Source organism: Vicugna pacos, unplaced genomic scaffold, assembly GCF_048564905.1.
Source record: "Vicugna pacos unplaced genomic scaffold, VicPac4 scaffold_19, whole genome shotgun sequence".
Lineage (NCBI taxonomy): Eukaryota > Metazoa > Chordata > Mammalia > Artiodactyla > Camelidae > Vicugna > Vicugna pacos.
Window position 1 is genome coordinate 28,209,330 of NW_027328740.1, and position 13,687 is coordinate 28,223,016.

A 13,687-nucleotide genomic window follows, 5' to 3' on the forward strand; every position below is an offset into this window, starting at 1 on the left:
CGTGAAACTCATATATATATACCACGTAGATGATATTGCAGTAGGATTTTTCTTTTCAAAATTTCCAGTTGCAAAATTAGCACAAGAAAGTTTATGTTTAGGCTTTAAAAAAAATCAATTATCCTCCATTTTCTTAATTTTGAACTTATTATTATTTTATAAATGGAGCTATGGTGCGTATTTAAAACCTTTTGATTTCTGAAAACAAGACGTTTATGACCTCACTATTTCAGAGCAAACTTTAACGATTCTTTGAGAGGTGGGGCCTGGGGTGCTCACTAACAGCTCTTTAAATACTGACAAGGATGTGCTATTAAGTAATACAAAGGCTCTAAGTCCACATTAGCTCAGAAAGCAAAGAAACCACACCAAAGACTTCCTTAAATATTTTATATATTCCTATTCTTTTGAATATTAAAGCTCTTAAAACATATGATTTTTTTTGAAAAAGACAACAGCTGTAATAATTTTCCTCTCACCAAGAAAGCAATCTTTATCAGGAATAAAAACCCCTATGGAAATCGAAATGACAGGACGTTTCTAGCTAAGTGAACATCCAGATCTGAACACAAACCTAAATCCTATCAGATCTCACTCGAAGGAGCTCTACAAAGGCCTGGGCAACCCTGGAGATTAGCTCTTTTGTTCCAAATGTTGGCTGAGCTAAGATAATCACACTAGGCAGGGAAGGAGAAAAGAGGAATGTCCCCCTGGCAGCCTCCATCAGTTTTCTTCCAGCCACAAGGTGCCTCTAGGGCAGCCCCGCTAACAAGTCCCCCATAAGAAAAGCCGGCATCCACACTGCCCCTGCCGTCCCCAAGTAGCCCCGAAGCCCATATCCCAGCCTGTGAATGGTCTTCAAATGATCCCCCAGTTGGTGGCACCCTCCACCTCTTCCCCGCTACACACACACACAAAGCCACGACAGCCTTCCCAAAGCACAAATTTGATTACATCAACCCCACTTCAAACAGTTCAGAGGCTCCCTGGTAGAGTTCTAGCCCCACCCCAGACCCTGCTCGCCCAGCCTCATCTCAGTACATAGGTCCCCAGTGACCTCAGGAGCCCCCTGACCTGCTCCTACTTCCCACTTGCCTCCAGGTTCATTTTGACTGTTTCCCAAGGAAGCCTTCCCTCCCTCCAACCTCCACAATTTGTTCCTCTCTTCCTAGAACATTCTAGGCTAACTGACAACGCTAAGCTCTCAAGAAGCAAATACATTTTGCTTATTTATGTGGCTACACTCTCTCTCCCCTAGACTCACTGAAGTGCACGTATTATGAATAAATGAATGACGGGTTGGATCTCAAAGGGACAGACATACCTGCTCTCACCCGTCCCGACCCTTTTGTCTGTAGTATATCAGAAGCAAAACCAGAAGTACCTTCCCTGAGGGTCACTTCTGTTGACACCCTTCACTGCCTACTGTGTCAGTTCTAGTAAAACTCAACTTCTTCCAAAGCCCTACACCCCGGACTCTCTCCAGTGTCCTCCCCAGCAGGGGCTCCCTCCACCCTGGACCGCACAGGGCACTCTCCCCGGGTCCCCACGCCAAAAGCCTCCAGGCCTCTGCCCGGGCTGCACCTGCGACCTGAGCCACATTCTTGACTCCTTCTCTTGGCTGACTCTTACTCTGTCCTCACAACTGAATGTACAGCCCATTTCTTCCAGGAAGTTCTCTCTGATAATGTCCTTTAAGTCTTGTCTGGGCTCTATCTATAGCAGCAGTACATGGTGACCAACTGGGTGTTTGCCCGCTCCTTTGAGACCACGAACACTTGGGAACCACGTGGGAAGGAGTGAGAGATTACAAGACAGGTGGGGGAATCAAAAAGCAGAAATCACAGCCCAAGTCCCAAATTCAAGGATACTTTCTCAGAAAAAAGTATAAAATATTTCACACGTGTGCCATTTGGCTACTATTTTTGTGGCTTGTGGACAGCAAGAACTTGGTGTTCTAGCCCAAAACCCAGGTTACATGCAAAGAAATGTATATATTCTTATCCAAAGGAAACCAGAGCTGCTCAACAACAGTTTTCATTTAGAACTGAAAGGAAATTTGATAAAGGCAATCTCTCTCTCTTCTTTCTTTTCTGGAATCATATAATTTTAGAAGTATTTGCGTGACTAACAGACGTCTACAGCCCGTGATTCTGCACTGAAGTGTTTGGGGCTGAGGAAGCCCAGATTACATTCACTCTGTAAATGCAATCACACCAACACACTGATAGGTGCCGTGAGTGGTGGAGCTGATGTTCCAAAGCAGGCAACATTATTCTGTAAGAGAACTCTAAATAGAAAGTAAGAAATGCAATGTCCTGTACTCAATTTCATTTGCTATATGGGCCATTAACTGATAGTATATCTTGACTAATGAAACCCAAAAATAAATTGTCAACTTCGATTTTCTTCATCTGACCGTTTTATGCTAACATCGGATATTAAACTCTCACTCCATATGGAAAGCTCAGGCCTACGCTGCAGCACAGTTACATCCCGTGGAAGAAAGCCGACCAAGGGAGAACTGGAGAGTTTCCCTTCAGAAGCTGCAAAGTCTGGTTTTGCACCTGTACACCATTTGCAACCACGTCATCATCAAAGGAGTTAGACGTTACCTCTCTGGGACGAAAATCACTGCGTGCTTCAGAACCATCAAAGAATGCTGAGCTTTGTGAAACAGTCCAGAGGCGCTTAAATCATACTTTTTCTGAAAGGCTCCAAAACTGACCCACTTCACCATTCCAGGTATAACAGGGAAGTACTGGAAACAGTAGAGAGAACATGCCCTTGAATTCTGACAAGGCCCTGCTTGAATCCTGCTACAGCATTTACTAGTCGCTAAATGGACCAATTCTTTAACCCCTCTGAGAAGGCTTCCCAATCCCCAAAAGGGGGCTGCCACCGCCCACCTGGGAGGCATGGATGTGAATGAAACACGCAAGTAGGGCGGCCGACTGGTACCTGACACGGGGCCTGGCTAGTTTCCCTCCGCTGCCCTTCTCCCCCTTTAAACTTGCACTGTTCCCCCGGTAACGATCAAGCCCCTGGAACAGACTGCCCGTATCTTCTGTGTATCCCTGGATACATGCCTTACCCTTAGGAGGCCAGAAAAACAACTGCCTCCTCCCAAGTCACTAACAATGTTCTTAAGAGTCTGGGTATTTTTGACTCTATTTTTCAGGGAGACTATTCCAGAATTTTGCAAGCACCATTCTCCAGGTTGGCTCCCCTCCCAGTGCCCATCCCTTCTCACCTCAGATCCTCTGTCTGACTGCCTTCTGTTCATGGGAAAGCGAGTCCGGTAAGGTGGGGCTCCCTAGGCCTCCCTCCCTCCCTCACAGGTGATTGTGACTAACTTCTCCCCACTCCTCACTGCAACTCTAGCTTCTGAGGAGTCTACCCTCCCGTACCCTGCAGCCTCTGCACCTTCCCAAGACGCACACGTGGCCACGACCCTCCCTTCAGATTTCTTCCTGGCTGGCCCTGCCCAGCCCCTGGCCCCTTAAGGATAACTGGCATTGCTTTGAAAATGGCAAACGCCACTGACTGACACACCAGAGCTGTATGGTCTGGGCTTTCCTCCAACCAAGACACAGCCCTGCCCCCCTCAGTCTCAGTCTGCAGCTCTCGAGATGATCTAATTCACATGCAAGGCTGTGAACACCAGCTAAGAATGACGACTCCCAACGTGTATCTCTAGTCCGGCTCCTTCACCTGAGCCCCAGGCTCATCGACCCGAGTGCCTCTTTGAAGTCCTAATTTGGATGACAAATGGCATCTTAAAAATGCCTCATGTCCACCATTTACTCTGGAATTCCATTCCTGTCAGGTATCTCCCAGACTCCCCATTTTAGTAACAGCCCCAGCACCCACCGAGGTGTCTGAGGTCACATTCAATTTCCACTGTTCCCTCCCCCAGGCCCTGCCCTGGAATCAGTCCTGTTATCTCCATCAATAAGCCCATCTCAAGTGTAGTTCTGTAGGGACCATGGCCGGAAACACACAAGCTCACAGCATGGTGCACTAACAGTCCTCCGTAGGGTGCTCCCTGGATGGGGAGGCATCTCCTGCCGCTGGTCACCTCAGAAGGCAGTGGATTCTCACACAGGAGGCCCAGGAGAAGGGACTCAAGGTTCTCCCATGGTCTGAGCTTTGAAGGGCCCGAGGTCTGGGGGAGCTCCTAATTAGCAGACACACTTGCCAATGAGCAGATGAGGATGGGGGAACCCACGCAAGGCTGTTATCACTTCAACTCATGGGCTCTCAGGAGCCATGGGAAAGGCCTGTGTCCAGTGTACAGCCCAGCCATCACAGATCCCAGCCTGCATTTGCCAACCCGGACAGCCTAGACTCCATCTACTTGCGACACTTACTTCTGTTCTGTTCCCCACCCAGAATGTGATGGACTCATTCAGATATTCTGGCCTGTCTCAAGCGAGACAAATTCAGTGAAAAATGAAGTGTCCACATTTGGACCAGAGCATGAAAGGAGAAACAAGGCCTCATGGTCAGCATGATGGTGGTGGCCAAACAATTCCACCAGGTGAGATGAACCAGGGTAGGGTTGAGAATCCAAGGTCCTGGGTTGGACAAATCATCTTCCTTCATTGTTGACTGGGGTGTTGGGGACTGACTACCACAAACTAACGACACGTTAGGGGGCCCACGTGGTGGGCGTCAGCTGCAACAGAAACGGATTCAGCTCTTTACTGCCAACATGGGTTAAAAGTAAAGGCCGAGGCAGGAAGGTCTGCACGGCTGCTGAGGCAAACCACAGACCCAGCTCTGAATGCCCACTGGCTGGAGCAGAGAGGAAGCTACGGCCCTTTTAGCAGTCCCTTTGCCCAACAGATCCAGGTAAGCCAGCTACTTAGGAGAAGGCCATGTTGTCCTGATACTCAGAAAAACCAGCCTCGTAAAGGGAAAAAATAGTGGCATGGATTTTAGACCCAATTCTGCCCATTTATGAAGGCAAAGTAAAGTAAATGGCACGGGGAAGTTGAATGCAAAAAAAAAAAATTAAAGAACCAAACGGTGACCTCTTCCTCCAACAGCGTCCCCTGCAGCTGTCACCTCCGTGGCGGCCACATCCTCACCAGTGACCGCCGGCCAGGAAGCGACGTCACGCACGTCACACAGCGACAGCCAGGAACCGCGTGCTGAGCACGTTTGTGTAAAAGCAGGAATCGAGCAAAATGCTGCAGAGTTTGACCTTACAAGTTTAAATACTCCATGAAAAGAATCCCTGAGCAGCCGACTAAATCAATTCACATCTTACTTCTTCAAAACAATGAAACAAATTTAATAAGGGCGCATTTGTCATCAAATAAAAGGAGGACCAAACATGTTCCTCAAAAGCAAGGATTTCAACAGGTATCAAACACCAGTGGGTGATGAGCTAACAAAGCAAATATTCCAAAAAATTAGAAAATAAAAAATGACTAAGATAATAGATGGATCAAAACAGCTGTTAAGTTGTTGCTTTTTAAAGCGATGGAGACTGTACGGAGGGCAATCTGGCTATTTCCAATGCAGGGTGTGCACAGCCCACATTTTCAGAAGCAACAACATGCTCACTGGGCAGTACAAGTGAAAAAGGAGTAAAGAAAAAGGAAAAGAGGAACAAGAGAAAATTAGAATCACACAAGAACAAAAATAATTTTGACTGCATGTACAAGAATTTATGTGAGTGTGTGAGGCCAGGGACGCGGGGATGGTGAGGCCCAACCTCACCTCCTGCTCAAGGGAAAGCAGGGGCCTGAGGGGAGCGGCGCTGCCGGGGGACCACAACGTGTTCAGCTCCCCTAACCAAAATTCGACCTACAAGCGACTAGGCAGCTTTTGAGCTACAAATTATTGTCGCATTTCAGTCTGAACCGTTTTACTCACTTCCACCAAGAGTAGCAGGAGAGAATGAGGCTCTGCTCCTGCACCAAAGCATTGTTTAAAAAATTAATGACTGTGGAATAGTAAAAGAAACAATGGAGTAAAAGTGACTGGAGGAGAATGTGCTTGACCCGAGCTCACTGGCCGCGTTATCTCAATGACGTTCAGATGCTGGCTGAGCCCTTATGGTACCAGAATAGACAGACCCACAAGGAGGCAGGTTTAATGCGCTGAACCACTGTGGGCTAAGTACACATCCGGCTACTCCGCCAAGTCCCAAGGGCAGACTTCAAAAGGCAAAAACAAGCTGGCATTCTCTGGTGGGTCTGCAGACTCAGAGACAAGCATTTGTTGAGCAAAAATGTCACCAGTGCCTCCTATGACAAAAGAAGTGGCACTGGCGTGGGGGCTGGGGCAGGGCTCCAGGCTTCCACTGCTCACTCACCAGTCTGTCCAGGGGGAGAAGGTGGTCCCTGCTTAGGTTTCGCTGATGCACCTACTTGACTAATGTCTGGGGCCTCAGCAGGAGTTGACAGATGAGGTGAACGGAGCGAGACTCTGTGTAGCACGGTGCTGGGAGCTATGCCCTCAGCAGTGCCCAGGCTCCTAAACATGCCAGCTCATCTCCAAGAAGCAGATGGGGAGTGCGGGCATGTAGATCACAGGGCCCTGTGAGGACAAGTACAGATCATGGCCACGACATGCCTCTCCTCTTCCTTAAGCCATAGAGGTATTTCTGGGGAGGAACAGAAAATTCATCCAGAGCCTGCTAGGTGGGCTCTCGCAGGTGGGACTAGTGTCCCCTGTGCTTCTCACTCACAGGGCTGGTCTAGACATTCTTTTTATTAATTCCCTAGCATCTTCTCCTCCAACTTACCAACAACCAGAAAGTAGGATCTGATCTTAGGTAAGTTCAAGAATCACAGAGCACCACCTCCAAAGCGGGCCCGGTAGCACATGCCAGGTCTTCTGACCGCCACCTGTGGGACCACCATGAGCCCTCTCCAGACTCAAGGACCGAGGCCGTAGGCCGGGGGGACACAGCTTCCCTCACTCACCCCAGCAAAGGGGGACCACGTCTCGGCAAAGGCATCTCACCCTCTTCAGCCCGAGGGAAAACACGATAGATATACGGGGAAACAGAGCAGAAGGTGGGGGGTAGGCAGCCCAGAAGAGCTCATCTGTACTTCCGAGGCAAAGTGGGGCCATTGACTTAATCACAGGGACAAAGTGGGAATGAACATTTCCCTGCTCTGTCCCATACACCGTGATACGCCTTTCCCTGCATAAGGAGTTCATTAGGAAGTCCCTGGCGGTGTTTCTGATGTCCTAACTTGGCATGGTGGCTGTCGGGCAGGAAGAGACGGCCTGAGCTGAAAAGGTGCTGGGCCTGGGAGGCAGGTGACAGCGGCTCCAGCCGCAGCTCAACCAGCGCCTCGTTCTGCCTCTCGGGGCTCAGCATCTCATCTATAAGCAAAGGGATGAGCATGTACCAGGACAGGCTGCGCAACAGAAATGAAATGAGAGCCATGTAAAGAAAGTTTCCCAGTTGCCACGTTTAAAATTTGAAACAAAGAAACAAACCAACAAACAAAAAACAAATACTAGAATGTGATTTTAAGAACAGATCTTACTTAATCTACTGTATGTAAAATACTATTATTTTGACATGTAATCAATATAGGAAGTAGAGAGATAGTTTATGTACTTTTACTAGACAAGCCTCAGCGTCTGATGTGCATTTGACCTACAGTACATCTCAGCTGAGTCCAGCCTCCTCCCCAGTGCTCCTAGCATGTGGCTTTGGCTACTTTATTGGACAGCAACTCCAGGGGTCCCACCATGTTCCTGGCTGTAAAGCGGGAGTAAGTGTCCACACTAACCCTAAAAGGATCTCTCTGAAATAAAGGCGGATTCACTTTGAAATGTCTGGAAACCGGCGGGCTGCACCTCCCTCCCCCCTTGGCTACAAGATTGACTTCTTCCTTGCTGATCCCTTTCTGGATGTAGGGAAGCAATCCAGCACACAGCCAAGGTGGACTGGCTTCCAGGTAAACTTACCTGCTGTCTGTGTCCAGTCCCATGAAGTCCTCCTTCTCAAACGGGATGCAGGGGAGGGGGATCTTGTCCCCAGAATTCTTGGGGCCACCATCCAGCCACTTGGACTTGAGCAAGATGAAGAGTGACTCAGTGAAGTCCTCGATCCTCTTCTCCACCACCCTGCAGTACTCTTAGATTGAAGGCAACGTCGGTGCGTGTCTGCTCGGCTACCTCCCCATGCTGCACAAAGACAAAAAGCTGAGAGTCATTAAGCGATGCACCATACAGCTCCTCTGCATGTGGAGCTTCTCGAAGGCCTTGGCAGAGAGACATTCGGTAATGGTGACAAGGCCCACGACCTTGGGGTGTTTCTGGAAGACGCTCCACCGATTCTCGGGCACATAGCGGTGCCTGTAGTGGATACAGAGTGTCCACTGGGAGCCACAAGGGCTGATATGGCTAACCGAGGTGAGTAGCTGATAGATGCAAAAGAAATTCTCCTCTGAGATGATCTCTATGGATTGGACCACAACAGGACGAGTCTGGTGGTCCTCAGCACACTGCACGTAGTCAGGGATGCTCATGTTGCAGGCCCTGCCGAGAGGGGAGAGGAGATCGAGGTACATTCTCTGCTGTGTGCTACGGGCCCATCTGGGTTGCGGTGACCTGGTGTGTACCAGCCAGAAGACAAGGGAAGCCAAAGCAAATCCAAGGGTACAGTTTGTCCTCAGAGTCTGCATATGGCTACTGTAGCTCGGATCACATTACCCAGCTTTTGGTCTAGGCTTCCTGCCTCTGCAGAGAAAGGTCATTTCTTATTTTCTATTTCCAAGCACCTAGCAAGGCCCTGATGCAAAGTCACTGCTCAAAAATGCTGAATAAAGAAATGAACAAAGGAAATGCTTCCCCAACCCCCTTCAGCAGAATATAAAGAGAAGGACCACAGTAGGATCAAAAGATCTGGATTCCTATTCAATTTATTTGAACTCCTAAGCTTCATAATAATGGATAAGAAAACTTGCCTTGGGGTAGAGGGTACTGTTCATTGGTGGAGCACATGCTTAGCATGTACGAGGTCCTGGGTTCAAACCCCAGTACCTCATTTTAAAAAATCAAACAAATAAATACACCTAATTTCCCTCCTGAAAAAGTATTTTTTAATTCAAAAGTCAAAAAACACCTTGCAATTGACACAACATTGTAAACTTGACTATACTTCAATTAAAAAAAAAGCCTTGCCTTACAAGAATATATCTGGATTACGGATGTTTGAAAATGTAAAATGCATAGGGTACCACCTGCATAAAAGGAGGTGACTGTACACATGTTCTATCCCTCCTTTATGAGTTATACTTCCTTTGGGGAGGTTATAACCTCTCAGAGCTAATTTTCTCAGATTAAAAAATATAAACATTACCTGATTCTCAGTACTGCTGAAGAATCAGATAACTCTATGAAAGCATCTGACCCACAGAGTTTACTCAATAAATGTTTGTTGAATGAATGAATAAACAAGCAAAGTGAATGCTGCTCCCTGCCACAAACCATCATAATGGTACTGCCTGGAAATCCCAAGCCCACGTTCACCCGACTCTGCATTAACAATGTGGGTGACCTGGACAGGCCTGCGTGCTTCACGAAGCCCCAGTTTAATCGTGAATAGAAATAAGGGCAATAACACAAACCTCAAATTGTTAGTGAGTCAGTAATGAATTGTACCCCAACACTGCATGATGGAACCATTAAGAAAACTGGGCAAAGGGTCCATAGGCCCTCTCCATATAATCTCTTACTACCACATGGGAATCTACATTACATCTCAAAATTAAAAGTCTAATATTTTAAAGAGGTTATCGAGGTTAGGTGAGCTCACTGTCTCAAATAAGGAACACACAGTACAAATAGGACAATGCCCAGCCCATGAGATACACTCAGTTAACATTCCCACTGAGCCCACTAGTCCCTCCAACTTCAGAGCAAGAGGATGGGTCCTCGTGGCAACAGGCCACAGCACCTGAAGCTAACAAAGCTAATGGTGTCCACTTAAAAGAGCCCCTGTCACCACCCTTGTTCTAATTTTCTATTTGTAATTTTTTTCTTTTCATTAAATTGGAACTCCAAATTGCATAGAATTCTTACCAGATATCATGATGGCAGCCCTTCAAAACCTGACCACAGAGATCATGATGGCAGCCCTTCTTGGTGAAACAATAAAATGAAAAGCCATTTCCACAAGACCTCTGTGTAAATCTACTAGGGAACTTCATCCTGGACTGAGGAAGAGGACTGGGGAGTAGGGGGTAAACTGGGACACGGAGAAATATGGGCCACCTGTCCCACAATGGACTTTAGACTCACCCTCACCCTCCAGGAACTTCTAAATACACACAGACAGAGTGCTATGGACAAGAATTTTTTTTAAACAAATCCCTGAATCCCTAGCAGATCTTGTTTCTACCGAGACACAAATGTCTTATTTGTATAATGTTTCACAGAAGCCTTAAAATATTATCACCCCAACTTGACACATCAAGAAACTGAGGTAGAGAAGTTTATCACATTCTACAAGATTAGAGAGAGGCCACGTCAGACACCGTATTTAAATCCAAGTCCCTGCTCCGTTGCTCACACTAGAAAGTGTCACATACTGCCTCTTTCCTGCCCTCTCCCTGCAATAAATCTCTGAAGAGTCTTTTCTGTGTCACCTGCAATCAAAATCACATCAATTTTTCACAAAGAGCTATGTCACTCCTTGGAGGACATACCAAAATCTAAAGGGTTGGGTTGAGAGGAGATATTTGCATTTTCTGTTTCTCAAAGGAAACATGGCTTTAAAAGAAACTGAAAAGTATTTATCTAGTCTAAGCGCTCATTGTGCACAGAAAGAAACGGAGGCTCAGAGGAGAAGAGGAAAGGGCGTTATTAACAAATATTGCCTCAGTGCAGCACTAAGCCAGCCCTGGGCACTTCTGGGGGAGGATCTGGAAGGCCCAGGAAAATGAGTGTTAGAAAATAGAAAGAGAAGAAGAATATAAGGTCCCGTCTCTACACCACCATACCATGAATTTCCACCAAATTACCCAGTATGGGTGCAGCCAATAGTAAGGTTGTCTAAACAGGTTATTGAAACCTGGAATTCTCAACCATAGTGGAAATTCCAGCATTTACTGTGCTTTTTTCCCAGTTCAATCATCAATTCAGTGGGCATTCTGTACCAGGGACTACACGAGACCTGGAGTTCTCCCAAATAAAGATCTCTATTACCACGTGTGCAAACCACATAAAGGCAACCAGAAGAAAAGCGCCCACAGATAAGATGGAATTACTGAAACTGAAAGCAGCCAAAGAGCATATATTACTAGGAAAAATGGTGCTCCTATAAATGGACTCATGGACATAGAAAGCAAACTGTATTTAGCAGGCAGGAAAGGAGGGATTAACAGATACAAATTAGTAAATATAAAATAAATGACAAGGACCTGCTATATAACACAGGGAACTATATTCAATTTCTTGTAATGAGTTATACTAAAAACAATCTAAAACATATGTATATACATATGCATATGTTTATAACTGAATCTCTGCTGTACACCTGAAACTAACATTGTAAATTGACTACACTTAAATAAAAAATAATTTAAAAAATAAGTAAAAATAAAAGCAACGCCATTAAGAAAAAATAAAAGAACACTCTAATCCCCTTAGCTGTAGGTGGTGGAGAATTCTGGTTGTAAACACCAAGTCCACTGGATCACTCCAGCAATGGCTGTCACTCTTTCTGACCATCAGAGAGTCACTTGCTTCACTGAGGTTTCTTTTCTCTTCTGTGAAAGGCTACAGCTGCAACTAACGATGTATAGAATCTCATCATTCACAAGCCCAACAAGTAGTGAGGACTTCCCATGGGCCAGGCTCTGGACAGAGGAAAATATAGGGTCCGAAATATATTCATGGGTAGAAGAAGTTTGTGCCATAAAGACGTTAATTCTTCCTGTTTTGATAGACAGATTCATTGCAATTCTGATTAGAATTCCTACCAGATTTTTCTTGGAATGTAACAAGTGAATTTATGGTCAAGATTAGCCAAGAAATTTCTTTAGAACCACCACTGGGGAGGGGTGGATAGGTCATTAATTTCCACTGCTCTTTCTGAAGTGATAAAAACGTTCTGGAATAATAATGGTTGCACAACTGTGAATATGCTAAAAGCTGCTGAATTTTACCATTTAAATGGATGTACTTCATGGTGTGTGAACTATATCACAATAACGCTGTTATATGAAAAAATATTTCTTGACAAATATTTTTCTTTTTATACCACTAGTCTGTCCCACAATTTAAGAAAAACAAAAAACCAATACAAACCAAACTGTGCCAGGAGTTCTTTAGGACTGCAATATCCCTGGGTCTCCAAGGCCTCTGGTGATGCTGTTCCTGTTAACACACACTAGCTGGGCTGGGCTAGCTAGGGACTGTAACTATCTTTTTAAAATTGACTGTCACACGTTTCACCCTTGGAGAGGGAAGGAAGGAGGATATCACAGCTTCATGCCTTCAGCTCATTTTTAACAGAACCAAGCCCTGCTTTCACCACTGTTAATCCCTCTCACTATAAAAACACGTGACATCAACAAGCACCGCCATCATAACACCTGAAAGTGTTCAAGATACTTACCTGCGGCAGAAACACTGAGGGAGGAGACAGAAGCTTGCTCAGCACTGATGCTCCCTTTTCCCGACTCCACCAGGTGAAGCTGGGCGCTACAGCCAGAGGCTCTCAGTCCGGGGAGCAGCACACACGCCACTGAGCTGGTCCTGAGGGAGGGTGAAAGGGAAAGGAGGGCAGCCCTAGGGGGGAGGGAAAGGGGGGGTGCGGGCTGCAGCCCCGCTCGGAGGCCAGCCCCAGCCCCAGCCCAAGCCGCCCGCCCCGTCCGGGTGTGCAGACCCCGCCCGCCCGGGACACAGCCCGCCCAGTGGTGGGGACGGGTCGGCGGCCTAGGAGAGGAAGCCCGGGAGGGGAGGACTCGCGGGCGGAAGAGGGGAAGCGGACGCCAGCCGCGGACTGAGGGGAGCCCGGCTGGGCCAAGAGGCGCAGGGGCACACCTGGCCCTGGACAGCTGTGGCCGGGGCGCCGGGGCAGGTGGCGCGGGCAGAGGGGTCTGGCCCGAGCAATCCAGCTGAACACACGCTGACTGGCGCCCTGGGGGGCTGTGACACGCCGACCGCCCTCCCGCAGCCGCCTCACCCCTTTCCCGATATCCCCTCACCTTGCACTTCCACAGCCAGAGGCCCCGGCCCCAGGCAGTAGCCAAAGGCCTACAGGGCGACAGAGCTGAGAAGCCATTGGGGCCGATCCCCGGCTCGGAGCTGGAGCTTCCAACCCGCGGTCCAGCTGGCAGCAACTGCGCATGCGCAGGAGGGCCAGCGATCCGCTCTGGGTCCTGAGAGAGAAGGGGAACCGAGGGAGGGAGAATAGGGGAGGAGGAGGGGAGGCGGGGAAAAGTGGAGGGAGACACATGGACAGGAGGAGCAGAGGGAAGGCAGTTATCTGGAATTGGGAGGGGAGTAACAGAGATGGGGAGAAAGCGTTTTACCTCTTGTGGCACCCCGAAGGAGGCAGCAGTCCTGCCTATACACCCTTCTCTTACCCGTCATTGCCCACAGCTCATATTTTACGTCCCTGGCCCAGCCCTCCAGCTAAGGTCTCTGCAGAAACCCTACGGGTATCATACCCGTTGCCCCCACAAGGAGCTAGGTT

General features: G+C 47.7%; 1 long non-coding RNA gene across 1 annotated transcript in view; it reads right to left on the bottom strand.

The window, feature by feature from the left end:
- LOC140693109 (uncharacterized) overlaps positions 1-13,471 on the bottom strand; it is a 57,365-nt gene extending 43,894 nt beyond the window's left edge. The window contains exons 1-3 of the long non-coding RNA XR_012068778.1: positions 13,197-13,471; positions 12,605-12,744; positions 7,948-8,166 (exon numbers count right to left, since the gene is read on the bottom strand). This is a non-coding gene — a long non-coding RNA (uncharacterized lncRNA). The remainder of the gene's footprint in view (positions 1-7,947; positions 8,167-12,604; positions 12,745-13,196) is intronic.
- Positions 13,472-13,687: the final 216 nt, after the last annotated feature.